This window comes from Bos indicus, chromosome 18, assembly GCF_029378745.1.
Source record: "Bos indicus isolate NIAB-ARS_2022 breed Sahiwal x Tharparkar chromosome 18, NIAB-ARS_B.indTharparkar_mat_pri_1.0, whole genome shotgun sequence".
In the NCBI taxonomy this organism is placed as follows: Eukaryota; Metazoa; Chordata; class Mammalia; order Artiodactyla; family Bovidae; genus Bos; species Bos indicus.
Window position 1 is genome coordinate 50,167,333 of NC_091777.1, and position 13,809 is coordinate 50,181,141.

General features: G+C 55.6%; 1 protein-coding gene across 1 annotated transcript in view; it reads right to left on the minus strand.

Annotated features, from left to right (window-relative positions):
• AKT2 (AKT serine/threonine kinase 2) overlaps window positions 1-13,809 on the minus strand; it is a 47,555-nt gene that overhangs the window by 32,590 nt on the left and 1,156 nt on the right. The gene's annotated exons all lie outside the window — the stretch shown is intronic.

The following is a 13,809-nucleotide window of genomic DNA, read 5'->3' on the forward strand; positions in this document are numbered from 1 at the left end:
CCCAGGAGGGGGTGGCTTCTGGGAGCTGACAATGTTCTGCTGTGATTACAGAGCGTCACTTTTACACTTATTTGTCATACTGTATGGTTTAAAACATGTTGAAGATATCTTTCTGTATTTTATGACGAAATGACAACAACAAAAAAAGAACCTGGGTTTGGGAGCCTGGATGACAACAGGAAGTTAAACTCGGGCCTCCTGGTCTCCGGGGCCCCCTCTGACCCCAGGCTAGCTTGCCTGGAGTTTCAACGCAAGGCCAGTCACTGATGAGTAAGGAAGAGGACTCTAGGGCCTGGATTTCAACCCCAGGCTCTGCTGCTCCTTGGCCCTTCTGAGCCTTAGTGCTCCATCTGCACAACAGCCAGCCAGAGGAAGGACCCACGCGCCCTGAAGGGAAGGGCTTGAGTTTGGGTGAGTCTTTTTAACACAGAAGAAAGCTGAATGGGAATGAAAATCACCACCTGCTGCGGTCAGCTCTCAGCAAAGAAGAGAGAGGTGACTGGAGACAGGACCCTGAAGGGACTCTGTATTAGCAGGGTTTGATTTTTAAATATCTGCTAAGTACATGGTAAATATCACTGACGCATTCCACAGTATGTCTCAAATGCTCTCCTCCATTTTTTCTTTTCGTAATTTCAGGCCTTATTTCTGCCTCGTAGGTCTTATTTCTCAATGGTTTCCAAACTGCCTATGAGTTTCATCTCACCCTGCTGGTATCATGTCCGTTAGAGGAGATTTATAGGATGACACAGGGTGGCGGATGACAAGGCGGGGGAGAGAGGCTGTTGTGTCCTACCTGGCAGCCGTCGGAAAGGGTTGGGCCCTGGAAAGGTTCCTTTCAGACCTCCTTCCTCAAGTGTAAAATCAAGGTCGCTGTGGTTCCTGCCACTAGGGGGACTGTGTGGCCTAGGTGAGCTCACTGCTTCTGTCCTCCCTCCTTCCCCTCTTAAACTCCAGGATGCTTGACCACCTGGGTCAGAGGAAACTGCTCTCCCCCAAACCCTGCCATGCCCCCACGTCACCTAGAGTAAAAGAAGCAAAAGTCCTTCCAGGAGCCCCAGAACCCTATTCTGCATCATCTCCTCTTCACTCTTCCAAACACTCCATGGCACTGGTGCCTCCGACACACCAGAGGCTCCCCGCACCTGCGCTCCTGCCCCCGACCTCAGGACCCTTGCACATGCTACCCCTTCAGTGAGCACTGTCTTCTTCAAGTCCCTGTGGGCCCCGCCTGGCTTCTTCAGCCTCTGCTCACATGTCTCCTCCTGTGCAAAGTCACCCTGTCCTCCACAGTCAAGAGTGTACCTGCTACCTTCACAAAAGTGAAGCGCTCATCGCCACTGACAGCACCGTACACGTTCACCTGTTCACAAGGTTACTGTCGACCTCTCTCCACTGTGACGTCGGCACAGTGAGGGCAGGGTTCCAGCCTGCTCGGGCACTGCTGGGTTCTCAGCATCTCCCACGGTGCTGGGTCCACAGTGGGCACTCAGTAACTATCTGTGGAATGAACGTGTGGAAGAGGGAAGCCCTATGCCCAGAACATGCTCAAAATCAATTAAATTCCTTTTCCTGCCACTCGTCAGGTCTTTTTCTCTCATCTCCTCTCCCTGACCTGCTTTCTACACCAGACAGCACAGATGGGACGAGGGGCAGGCAGAGGCGCTGCATCTCCTGGAGCTGCAGACAGTGAGGAGGGCGCGCCTTCCTGACACCTTGATCCCCCAGGAGCCCGTCACCCACCCTGTAATCTGCGCCTTACCTACTCCCAGGAGGAGTTGCTCGGGAGGGAAATTCAATAGACACCAATTGTTCGACAGGCAGCGTCTGCCAGTGGGAATCTGGGCAGGCAAAACGACTCCCTCACTCCCCACCTGCAGCTCCGGGAACCGGCCCGTGTTCTGTGAGGGCCCGTCAGCAAAACTGATACAGTAGAAAACGCACATGTCCTCAGAGCAATTTCTCTCGCACAGATCGCTTATGCAGGTGCACAGAGGTTGTCAGGTGGAGTCTCTCAACCTCAGCACCAGTGACATTTAGATAATTCTTGTCTTGGGGCTGTCCTGAGAACTGGAGGGGGCTTGCAGCATCCTGGTCTCTGCTTGCTAAAACCAGCAGCATGACCTCCCCAGGAGTTCTGACCATCAAATATGTCTTCAGACATGACCCAGTGTCCCTTGGGGGCCAAGCCAACAGGTGAGAATGCCGTTCTGAGGATATCGTTGCTGGAATAGTGAAACCCAGGGAGCAGTCTAAATGCCCACAACAAGGGTCTGGTATCACCCCAAGGGCTGACATTACGCCAGTACTACGAAGCGCCAACGCCTGCGCACACTCGGCACATGTCAGGCACACCTAAGTGTTCTGTACCTGCCAGTTCAACTCTCACAGAAACCCTATGCAGCAGGCACTCGTTAGCAAGGGATTTTTTTTTTAATCTTCTTGTATAATTATATTGAGATTGTTTTGTTTTTTGGCCACCCCGCATGGCTTACAGGATCTTAGTTTCCCAACCAGGGACTGAACCCCAGCCCTGCAGTGAAAGAGCAACGTACTAACCACTAGACCTCCAGGGAATTCCCACAGCCCTCTTATCCCCTCCGCTTTCATGAAGAAACTAAGCCACTAGAGTGAAGTGACTTGCCCCATCACCTGATCAGGAAGTACGGAGCTGGGCTGGGACCACACAGCACCACGTGGCTGGTGGAATTGTTGTTCAGTCGCTCAGTTGCGTCTGACTCTTTGCGACCCCACGCACTACAGCACGCCAGGCCTCCCTGTCCTTCACCATTTCCCGGAGCTTGCTCAAACTCAGGTCCACTGAGTCAGTGACGACACCCAACCATCTCAACCTGTTGCGCTCTTCTTTGCTTGCCCTCAAGCTTTTCCAGCATCAGTCTTTTCCAAAGAGTCGGCTCTTCACATCAGGTGGTCAAAGTACTGGAGCTTCAGCTTCAGCCCTTTCAGTGAATGTTCAGGCTGGCGGCGTTGGGAGACCTGGATTCAGGTCCCTGCACCTCAGCTTCTAGCCTCCCCGAGTCTCAGCTCCATTCTCTGTGCAGTGAGGACGACAGCAGTGCCTCCACTGCAGGCTCCTGTGTGGGGAGCGCCCAGCACAGCACCCCACCCTCCACGAGGGCCCGGCCCCGACAGAACACAGCCGGGCGTCCCACGTGTGAGGCCCCACCTCGATGTGAGGTACAGACGCTGCCCGTCAGCGTTCAGCATGCTCCCGCACCTGATCCCTTTCTGCAGCACAAACGTGTCCCTACCACGTCGCCTCAATTCGGACCTGCTTCTTTTTTCACGAGCTGACATTACTGAGATCTACGGGCATCACACAATCCACGTATAACTTCATTCACACATCCTTCGCAGAAAAGCAGTTATACGATCAACAAGAGATCTTATGGGGAATAGAGTCTTTCACAGGAGGGTCGGAGGTCCATGGTAAACGTCACGTTCAGAGAAGGAACTGTGCCGAAGAGCCAACGGGGGCAGAACAACGGGAGCAGGAGTGACGGTGGCCTTGGGAACCAAATGCATCTCAGCCTCAGCTCCTCCACCTGCCATGTGACCTTGGGCAGGTGCTCCCCTAGCTCCACTAGTTTGTGCTCCCCGTTCTCCACCAGTTTCCTCATTCGCAGGTTAGATAACAAAGCTCCAAGGTTGCTGTGAGGATTAAATGAGTTCATCCACGTGAGGTCCTTCAAACAGTGCCCGAGACAGTGACTGCACAGCACCTATCTCCTGTCATCCCTTCCCCTGAAGTGGAGACACGGGGACCGTGAACTTCCACCTCCACTGCCTCTGCGGTACGCAGGCGGCACTGAAGACACCTTTTCCTCTCTTGATCACCACACGCTCCCCACAACTGCCCCATCTGTCTACTTGGAGCAGGTAGGACTGAAGACAGGCTGAAGATGTGGGTGGGCTGCAAACAACACTGGGACAAGAATAGGCACCAGAGCAGGCTTCCTTCTGCTCCCTGCCAACCCGGGCCTTAGAGCACCCACAGAAACCATGTCAAATGTTTGAGTCTGCCTGGCCACAGACTCGAAGCACGCTGACAGCACCATGCTGCAGCCAGTTCAGTTTAGTCACTCAGTCATGTCCGACTCTTTGCGACCCCACGGACTCCTGGAGCCTACTCAAACTCATGTCCAGTGAGTCGGTGAAGCCATCCAACCATCTCATCCTCTGCCGTCCCCTTCTCCTCCCGCCGTCAATCTTGCCCAGCGTCAGGGTCTTTTCAAATGAGTCAGTTCTTGCCATCAGGTGGCCAAATATTGGAGTTTCAGCTTCAGCATCAGTCCTTCCAATGAATATTCAGGACTGATTTCCTTTAGGATAGACTGGTTGGATCTCCTTGCAGTCCAAGGGACTCTCAAGAGTCTTCTCCAACACAGTTCAAAAGCAACAATTCTCCGGCCCACAAGTCACAGGCCTTCTGAGCTCGGCTTTCCTGCCTCCTCACAGCACTCACCTCTACTGTGCTCAGTCACTTGTGTAAGTCTCTGGTAACAGTGCCTCCCCCCAGACTAGTCGCCCCGCAAGGCAGGGACAGGGTCGGTCCTGATCCACACTGTATCTCCAACCCCACCCAGCCAGGGCCAGGCCCAGGGCTTTCATTAATTCAGGATGGGGGTGGCAAACAGAACCACAGCTTTGGAGCTCTGAGTTCTGCCAAGTGAAGGTGAAACAAAAAATCCTGCCTCCACTCATTCCACAAGTATGGCGCCCATGCTGGGTCAGCACTGCTCTGGTCCCCGGGGAGGCGGCAGAGACCAAAACAGCACTCCCTGCCCCGGGGGAATTTACAGAGGGGAGGGCAGGGGAGAGTGGACAGGCATTAAAACACAAACAAGTTAAACAAACAGGTGAGCTATACAGTACAGCAGGATTTGACAAATATTGTGGAAAAGGCATACAAAGGACTAGGTGTGTGGGAACGGGGCAAGAGTTTCCGATTTTGTAAATGGTGGTCAGAGCAGGGCTCACTGACACAGTGCAATCTGAGCAGAAATCTGAAAGAGATGCGGCAGCTTCATAGAGACCCGGGGGAGGGCGGTCCAGGCCGAGGAAGAGCAGCACGGAGGTGTGGACTGTGTGAGACACAGCCAGGAGGTGGTCGGGGGGGAAGCAAGGCGCCACGTGGCCACAGAGAAAGCCGGGGACCTGGCTGGGCAGGGCCTGAGAGGCCACTACACGGGCTGTGGCTAGGAATTCTCCAGCAGGACCATGGTTAGGACTCGGTGCTCTCACTGCAGGGGCCTGGGTTCAACCCCTGGTCGGAGAACTAAGATCTCAGGTACCACGTGGCACGGCCAAAACAAAAAACAAAAAAACCCCCACAGTGGGCTGTGGCTATTTCCTGGGGAGGGATGGGAACTGCCAGCGTGAAGAGGGAGCAGTGTATGGAGTCCCGGCCCCAGCGAGGCCGGAGCTGTCCCCAGGAGAAGCACTGAGCACTGGCCTGACTCTCCCGCCGCCTGCTTCCCTTGGGGACCAAAGGACCCACACCTCACAGATGGGGAACTGAGGACAGGAGGCTGCACAGGAGGGCATGGCCAACGGACAGGCTCACAGCACCCCAGACCGAGCCTCTTCCCTCGCTCCCAAGGACAGAGCCCCACCGACCCCAGCCAGCCCTCCCTTACCACCCTGGATACCCTGCAGAACTGGGCCGCCCCTGACACACACAAGCACGTCTGCGCGTGCACACACACACACACACACACACAGCCCCTACAGTCTGGCTGAGGGGCTCCTCCCTCACAGACATTGCTCCACATCGCCAGCATCTGCCTGCTGCCCCAGCCACGAGGCGGGTGCTGGTGGTGTGAGTCTCCACCTTATCCCTAGGGCACCTTGGAGCAAAGACACGGGGTCCTGACCAGGGCCAGTGAGCACATCTATTGAGTGCTCACAGCAGGCCAGGCCTGGATGTGTATGACAATCCTGCCCGCGACCCTGTGAGGTGGATGCTATGACTACCCGTTCTTCTGAAGAAGAAACAGACCCAGCGAGAATAAATCGTGTGCCTAAGACTGTAACGGCGGGCAGATGCAGACAAGAGAATTTTCTGTAATGATGCAAGCGTGGCTACCAGGGCTAGTCCAACTGAAGAACTAAATTCTCACTTTAATTGTAACTACTTAAAATTTAAATAGCCCCTCGTGGCCAGTGGCCAGCACGGTGGAGGTGCAGCACCGGGAGCCTGAAGGCAGGGGTGCGGGGTGGGGCGAGCACCACGGTGCTCAGCGGCCCAGGGCCCGATCACCCCGGGCTGCCGAGGAGCCTCGGCCACACAACACCGTGCCTCCCCGGCCCTGACCCGGCCCCACTCACCCCAGAGTGAGACCCACACCCACACCTGCTCCTGTTCGATTCAAAGCCCGACCACCACTTCCAGGCTGCAAGAGACGCTTCTCCGAACATCAGCATTCTTGTCTACAAAACTGGATCCTAACCCCAACCTGACCAAGCATTTATTTTGTTATTTCAAAAGATGCCTTTTTTGACAACCCAGGGTTGTTGTGGGGACCCCACGAGACATGCTGCAAGCACAGTTGACAATGAGGCCAGTGCTCTGGAAGACAGGCAGCAATTACACCACGGCGAACTCTTCCAAGTCAAGGCCAGCCTGAGCCTCAGTTAGCCAGAGCTATGGTGGAAGTGGCAGCTATGTTAATACTGTCACTAGCAGGTTAAACGGAGAAGGCGATGGCACCCCACTCCAGTACTCCTGCCTGGAAAATCCCATGGACGGAGGAGCCTGGTAGGCTGCAGTCCATGGGGTCGCTTTGAGTCGGACACGACTGAGCGACTTCACTTTCACTTTTCACTTTCATGCATTGGAGAAGGAAATGGCAACCCACTCCAGTGATCTTGCCTGGAGAATCCCAGGGGCGGGGGAGCCTGGTGGGCTTCCATCTATGGGGTCGCACAGAGTCGGACACGATTGAAGCGACTTAGCAGCAGTAGCAGCAGGTTAAAAGGACTCATCCAGATGATTCATGACATGCCCATATTAACTTTTCAAAACTACCATCTAAATGAAAACACACAGCTAAAAAAAGCAGACAACTTGCAGACACTACCCCAAAACTCAAGCTCAGCACCCCGCACTGGCACACACACCTCCCCCCCGCAGCTAGGTCTCTGGACACCAGTTTGAGAAGCACGACCCTAGGGAACCCCAGACCTGCCCAAACGACCTGGCGTCTGCCACCCTCCTCTCCTCCCCCAGCTCCAGCACAGTGGCCTACTCTCGGGGTCCCCACCACATCAAGGCTCTCCCACCTCAGGGCCTTTCCCACACTCTACCCTGCCTGGCCATTTCTTCCGGCAGTTCACCTCGCAGCCTGGATGCCTCGCCTCAGGAGGTCGCCCCAAGGCCCTTCCCGCCAGGGCCAGCTGGGTCTCTGCCCTTCCTGGGGCGCTCGCAGGGCGCACTCCCTCTCTGCACCCGCCTCTAGACCAGGCACCGCTCCCTGGTGGCCAGAGCCGTACAGGCCACAAAGCAAGACACCGGCGAGAGAAGGGGCACACAAACAACCGGACACAGCCACGGGCTGGCTCCAAAGTCACTCAGGAATCAAGACTCCACGGCAGGGGTAGGGGACCCCCTCACCCCTTCTCCCTGGCCTCTGTCAGGGGGAGGATGGGGCTGGCCAAGGTCAAGGCTCCATGGGCCTTAGCAGATAGAGACAGGCAGCCGCATGCCATCTCCCAAGGAGACATCGTATGGATCTAACTCAATCATTTCCAGGACAACTGAGGCTTGCTTTGTGTCAGCTCTGTCTAGGAGAGAAAGCAAAAAAAAAAAGACCTTTAGACCAACAGTAGCAATCCCAGAAACAGTGGCCATGGCGTTGGTCAGAAGCAGAAGAGCCAGTCTTAAAAAAGCGGACTTGACCCCAGATAGAGCTGGGTTCAAATTTCACATCTGTCACCTACTAAAACTTTAACTTTGGGTAAAGCCGATAGATAACCTTCCAAGCCTTCGTCTGGGGAGAAGAGCTGCCCCAAGCTCCCAGGCTGTGCTGGGGAGCAGTGCCTGGCAGAGAGAGCCCGCTCCGCCAGTTCTCAACAACCACACGGCATTCTATGCAGCACCGTGCACCTTGATTTTCCATCCACAAAATGGGGGGACTGCTGCCTGCCTCACAGGCTGCTGTGTGTCTGAGGGAGCACACACACAGTGCTCAAAGCGTCTGCTGGGTGACGGGCGTGATGAATATTCCTGTCCGGTGCCCTCCCTGGTGGGAGCCTCAGCTGACTGGCCTGCCACACCTTCCCTGTCAACCCCAGGCCCAGGCTGGCCGCATCCAGAGCCCCTTCTCCACTCTCAGGTACCCAGCCTGACAATCTCCAGCAATAGCAGCTCAGATCTGCTGAACACCTTCTCTGGACACGCTAGCTCCATGAACCCTCCCTCCAGGGCCTCTCGGCAGGGACAGCCCCCTTTCAGAGAGATGAAATGAGGCCCCAGGGCTACAAGGCAACTGAGAGAGGAGCCAGGAGCAGGGTTCATACCCAGGTTGGCCGCCCCCAGTCTGAACTCCTACACAATGACCCACAGATGATGAACACCCTGAGACTGGGCTGGAAAGGCCAGAGGCGGGGGTGGAGGGGAGGCAAGGGAGTGGCAGGCACCCCAGCCTGTTCGGAAAAGGGCCCACAAGGTGGCAAAGCAAGGCAGCCTTGGATTTCTGGCCTCACCCTTAGAAACAACATCTGCGGAGGCGCTTCCTGGGCAGGACAGCTGGGCCTGAGGAACTTCCTGCGGGAACCTGTGACATGCAGGCTCCCCTTAACCAGCCCAGCTCACTGTCCCCCCGTTCCCGCACCCAGGGCAGCCAGGCCTCGATGTGGGCGGGCGCCCGGGGGTGCCGAGCTGGGGGCCAGGCTGAGCTCCTACCCCAGCTCCCTCACTCCCTCCCTCCTGGTCCTGCTCCCAGGGCAGTCTCCCCAAGCTGGGCCTCTTGCTGCTTGGCTGGTTGTCCAGAGGAGCCTGCCACGGAACCACCCCACTGTGCAGCCCAGAGGCCTGGTGGCTGACAGTCTTCCACTGAGAGCTCTTGGGAAGTTGAAGAGAGGCCTAGGGAGGGGTGGGTGTCCCTGGAATCCCTGGAGACTTGGAGATCAACTGCCAAAGACGCTCCCTTCCAATCCCCCTTCCCAAGGAACCAGAGGCCCAAGGATGTCTGCTCTGAGGGGCTCTGCTCCTTTCAGGAAGACACTCCAGACAGAGCTTGGGAAAATCAAGAGCCAGGCTCCTGCTTACCACACTAACCCTTAAATCCCAGGCTCAGGTGTGGGGTTAGACGTCCCTCTCACCCCTGGTTATCAAGCACCTTTCTGGGTTGGCGGGGAGGAGGGCCTTGGGAGCCACTCTGCCCAAATACAAAGCCTGTCAGTGTTGGGGGAACCAGCACAGGTTACCCGGGCTCTCCAGGCCTCAGTTCTCACTCCTGGGAGGTGGGAAAGTAAAGTTGCCCAGTCGTGTCTGACTCTTTGTGACCCCATGGGCTGTAGCCTACCAGGCTCCTCCGTCCATGGGATTTTACAGGCAAGAGTACTGGAGTGGGGTGCCATTTCCTTCTCCAGGAGATCTTCCCGACCCAGGGATTGAACCTGGGTCTCCTGCATTGTAGGCAGACAATTGTAGGCAGGCTTTACCGTCTGAGCCACCAAGGAAATCCAAGGGAGGTGGGAACCAGAGCCAATTCCTCCTCGGTCTGAGGGATCTTCACTCATGCACGTCCTCCCACGGCTCTTCACTGCGTCACCTCCCCTGGGAGGCCTTCTCAGATCATTCCAGCTAAAACATTAGGTCCCCACTCCCTCTTTCCCGATTCATTCCACTGAGAGCTCTTAGGAAGTTGATCAATTTGAAACATTAATCACAACCTGATTCCTATCACTGGCTTGCTTGCTGCGAACCTGCCTCCACTAGAAGGCAGGCCCCGCCATCCAAGTTCTAGAGCAGTGCCAGGAATGCTGCAGGCCCTCAGGGACATAAGCGGAATGGAAGGCAGAACCCGCAGGTATAGTTTTTATCAGGCATTACTGTTGTTCTGTGCTGTTGTTTGAGATTAGCCCAGCTGCTGGGTTGGGGAGGGGTGAGCAGATCAGCCCATTGAGCCTCCCCCATGTGTCCCTTAAAGGGAACAGATATGGGCCCTGGGGAACACGGTGTGAAAACCACAGAGGAGGCGGCAACCATCAAGGTCTTTGCTCTTTCTCTAGCAGAGATTCTACTCAAGGGGGAAGTGGGAGGCCTGTGAAACTCCCTGACGGGCTCCAAAGTCTATCCCCACCCCAGGGAGAAGCCTGAGAACCTCTCAGATGGCAAAAGGCATCTTCTAACACCCTAAGTCTGCCCAAGCCACTCTTCAAGATGGTCTGCGAAGCTCCAAGTGACCCTGCCTGCCTGCCCTCAGCCCCTGGCCTGGCCGCCCCCCTGCACGGCCGCCCAGGCCTCTGTGCAACCTACCTGCACCTCACCAAGCCCTGTCCTTCCTTGCCACTTCTGCGCTGTGGTTCCCCACACCCCCAGGCTGTTCCTTCTCCTCAGGTCACCTTGCCAATTGGGATCCGCTCAAAGGCCTTCCTGGCAGCCCGTCACACCTGACTTTAATTGCCAAGCCCCTACCCCGAATCTGCCCCTGTTTATGCATCAAGTTCAGGGTTTACCTCCCTTAACTCTACAGAGGCAGAGCCTTCATCAAGTGCCCCTCTGTATCCCTGGCACCTGAAGAAATGCTGGGCACAGATCAGGTGTTCAATAAATGCTGGTGGATCAATGCAAACCTCTCGTTTCACTCAGCAATGCCTTCAGGATCACTGCCACGCTTCCTGCCCTGGCCCGCAAAGCAGCCTGGCCCCTGACTCCCACAGGCACTTCTGCTGCCCTCTGGGCTGGAGACTGCCCTTGTGCCTCTCGGCCTTCAAAGGGACTGCTCTCCCCTGGGTCGAGGTGGTCACCAGCACTCCTGGGAGCTGTGGTGGTGGAGAGTCAATGAAAGCACACAGAGCAAAATGGGTTCTGCAGAACCTGACATCTGGAGAGGAGCTCGAACTTCGGCCTCGGTGGGGCTCTGGGCAGCAACGGTGGAAGACGGCAGGGACCTGGGAGATGCATGTGCCGGTCTCTCACAGTATGTCCCTACCCCTTAATCCTCCAGAACCTCAGTCTCCTCATCTGGAAAATGGAGATGCTAATTTCAGCCCTGCCCTCCTCCTGGGGTTACCTGACAGGGCTCTTTAACCTGGGAAGGACCTGCAAAATCCTAGCAGAAAAAAATAAGAATTACAATTGTTAGGATCTCCTGAGGGTTCGCTGGGTGTCCAGCACTATTCTTAAATACTGATAACAGGAAACGTTTGCTGCAGGCTCACTGCTATACCTGCACAGTTACAAGTGCCTTCCGCAAATTAACCTGTTTAACCTTCACAGCAACCTATGAGGAGGGACTCAGCCCATGACACAAGTGATGAAATGAGCTCAGGAAGACTGAGAACCTGCTCCTAGTCACAAAGGCACCAAGGGGCAGGGCTGGACTTGAACCTGATGCTCTGAAGCACTTCAATACAGCTCTTCCCAGAGATTACAAACCAGGACACCAGACTCCTGGATTCTGGCTAGGCCAGGCCAGGGGACTGAATGCCAGGACAATGCCTGAGAGGGTTGAGGGTGCCGAGGTGGGGAAGGACAGATGCCCTCAGACTGCCACCAGAGCATTTATGCAGTGCCAGGCACGGTTCAAGAAGCTTCTCTTGGATTAATTGATGTGGTCCTCACAAAAGCCTGAGGTGGATGCTGCTCTAAGCCCACTGCATGCAGGTGAACACTGTGGCCCAAGGTCACACAACCAGAACGTGAAAGCACTAGAAGGTGCACACGAGCCCTCCACGCCATCCTTGTGCAGGGACCTCACACACGGGTGCCCTGGTAACTGTGTCATGTCTCTCCTGCTTGTTCCCTCCTGGCGTCCAGCAGAGAGTCTGCCCCCAGTTAAAAGACACCCTGGCTCAACTCTGAGGAGGAACCAAGTTTCACCTGCAAGCCCTGAAATTGCTGGGCTGGCTGCTGGCAGAGGTGCTCGAGGCAGCCCTAGGCCCCAAGGCTGAGGGGAAGAAAACACCCAAGGGTGCAGCTGGCTGGAGGCCTGAGGTGACTGCGCCCCACCCCGCCCCACCCCACCCCCCATCCGCCACAAGCTTGGGGACCTAGTGACTGAAGAATTTGTTCAAACCCCAGTATGGCCCCCAAGTGTCTGACAGACCTGGGAGAAAGCAATTCCTCCTCCGAGCCCCAATTTTCTGACTCTGAAAAATGGACAGAAACACCACATCCACCCCTGGGTTCAACGAAACCACTGTTCCAGTTACACGCCGGCAAGAGGTTCACTCTGAGGCCAAACTAGGCCAGGGGTGCACTTCCCAGCTCTACCCCTTCCACCTTTGAGATGTCGAGCAAATCATTTTACTTCGTAGCAAGGGTCTCAGTTTCTTCACCTGTAAAATGGATATCACACTGCTGCCTAGCTCATGGGAGTGTATAACACGGGAAGAACTGTATCTACCCCATGGGTGTGTTTGGAAGTTTGAATGAGGTCGTGTGTGTAAACAGCCTGTCATGTGCCTGACAGGTTGAGTGTTCAATAAAATTCCTGAACTCTGGAGCTGATTTGCTACTCTGTGCCTCTGTTTCCCCTTCTAAAATGGAGATCATGACAACAGAACACAAAGTTCTAGGATGTGAGTATCCTGCAAGTTAACCCTTGTGAAGCATTCTAAACAGCGTACCGCACACAGAATGCGCTCAATAGGCACTGACCTCACAATTATTGTTTTGACTACTGTTGTTAATCCCATCAGGCAAACCCTCTAAACGTTAGCAGACAAAAGGAAGAAACCCCCAGTGCAGAGAAATTCTACATAGCAGTCACCATGGCCTCACAGAGGCTCAGGGACCATTCTCTTGAGCAACCACAACCCATGGAAGCCAGTCAGCTTGGAAGCTGATGGTGTGGACAAGAGCGACTGTCTGCCCGCTTCCACCACATCACCAGCCCACATTAGCTGGGTCAATGAGGGATTACGGCCAGCCCTCCGGGAACTCCAGACCCAGGGCAAAGGTTACGGAGCAAGCCAAGGTCACAGGCTGGCCTGAGGAGCAGGGGCAGTGGCCTCACGACTGGGGCGAGCTGCTCCAAGCTCCCACCCAGAAATCACAGTGAGAAACCAGATTCGTAGGGTAGCTGCCCCCAGTCCTTTAGAGCAGCCTTCCTCCCTGGGTCAGGGTGGGCTGGGGCACCCCCGCCCAAGTCCCCTTGGCCTATGCAGAGAGGAACAGCTGGGAAAACAGCGCTCAGCCTCGCTGCCGCCTAATGGTGAAGCCAACTGTTAATCGCCTGGTGGGGAGTGTAAACATGATGGGCGGCAGGACTGCTAACCAAGGAGACACGACCATGTGTCTGGCCTTTTGGCCAGGATGGAGGGGCCCGGACACCAGCACCCACCACCAACCACTATCAGCCCAGAGGTCCTGATGGATGTTTTCTCTGAGAAGAGTAAACAAGGTTCAAAGGCAGACATGGAGGGCCTCATGACGCCTAGGACTCTTGCTGAGCCCAAGTGGCTTCCAAATGCAAGGAAAAGGGTGCTCAGAATCCCAAGGATAAAGACGTCCCCAGCCACCCTGCCTTCAGGGAGAGGTGGCCCTCAAAACACTCCTTCCCAAGTCTTAAGCAGGTCCAGGGGCACAGGTCCTCAAATCCAAACTTCATAACCCCT